Source organism: Echinops telfairi, unplaced genomic scaffold, assembly GCF_000313985.2.
Source record: "Echinops telfairi isolate 266 unplaced genomic scaffold, ASM31398v2 ScPeMD7_25;HRSCAF=90, whole genome shotgun sequence".
In the NCBI taxonomy this organism is placed as follows: Eukaryota; Metazoa; Chordata; class Mammalia; order Afrosoricida; family Tenrecidae; genus Echinops; species Echinops telfairi.
Genome location: NW_022103922.1, coordinates 929,001 through 930,531, shown reverse-complemented (window position 1 = coordinate 930,531; position 1,531 = coordinate 929,001).

Sequence of the window (1,531 nt, the reverse complement as noted above, 5' to 3'; positions counted from 1 at the left end):
GAGCTGAGGTCCCGGCCTGGGGGGGTGGGGGGGTCACCAGGGCTGAGGTGGGGGCCATGGGGCAGAAGGGGCTGATGACAGGCTGGGGGTGGATGGGCGGTGGGCAGGCTCCCTCCCCATCACACACTAGCCCGGACAGAGCTTGGGGACTGACCCAGGCCACTGAAGTCATCTCAGTCACTCAAAAATGCCTTGAGTCCCCCCTCCCCGGGCAGCAGGGCCCCGGGGCCAGCCCCGCGCTCACTGTACAGCTTCAGGGAGCGGTAGGTGACCCCCCCTTTGTGGAGAGATACAGTCATGATGGCAAAGGTCTTGTAGTCAGTGTAGAGGATTCGGACTTCTTTCTTCCCTGAAAGACAGGCAGATAGACCCACGGCCACTGAGACATGCTCACCCAGCCCTGGGCACACACACAGGGAGAGAGACACACAGACACACAGGGACAGACGCACACAGAGGGACAGACACACAGGAACACACACACACAGGGACAGACACACAGGGACATACACAGAGACAGACATAAGAACAGACACACACAGACAAGGTTTCTGGGACAGACACACAGCACTAAACACACACACAGAGACAGACACACGTACGGACACGCAGGCTCTGGGACATGCTTACACACAGTACTGTCCCCCACACACAGGAGCACAGACACACAGGGCACAACCTGCACAAGCATGCCTACAGGCATGCTCACCCAGGTGCACACAGATACATGCGCACACAAACACCCAGGTGCATGCAGATATGCACAGGGCATTTGCACACACACACACACACGGGTTGGAGTGGCCCCTGCTTCCTGAAGTCAGGCCCCCACCCAGAGACTGGTGGGCAGGAAAGCAGAGCTGAACTGCCCCTCTTCCCGGTGTCTTAGAGAAGCTGTCACCCCAACACTGGCCCTGGAGATAGGCCAGAGGCCACTCACAAGCAGTCGCTCAGGACTAACCATGGCAGGCCCAGGAGGTCCCCGAGGGGCTGGGCCAGGCCAGGGTGGCAGGGACGTCCCCAGCGAGGACAGGATGCACATCCCCAGGCGGGAGGCCAGTGTCTGGCCAGGGCCTCACCTGAATCTTGGGACACGGTGAAGGTCCCAGGGGCGTCCCCCTGCAGGGCCTGGTCCTCCACTTTCACACAGCCCTTCAGACTACACGACAGAAGACCCCCAGCAGCTGGGGCCGTCCGCAGGCCCCCAGCCCCAGGGGGAGACCAAGGCAGGGGTCCCAGCCCCCCAATGGCCAGAGCCACCCCAGGCCCCAGCCCCAGGGGGAGACCGAGGCAGGGTCCCAGCCCCCAGTCCTGCACTGACCTTAGCTGGCTGGGAGCACGCGCTCTGAGAAGGGGGCCAATGGAGCCCTGGGAGGGGTCTGGAAGGGTCTGTCCACTCCCTCCTCCCCCAAAAGCTGGCCCCCAACTCACTTGTCAAAGACCGAGGTCAGCTGCAGAGTCTTCCCCTGCACCCGCACCCGCACAGCCCCCACCCTCCGAAGCCGAGCGCCGCTGGTGGGCGGGGGGACCA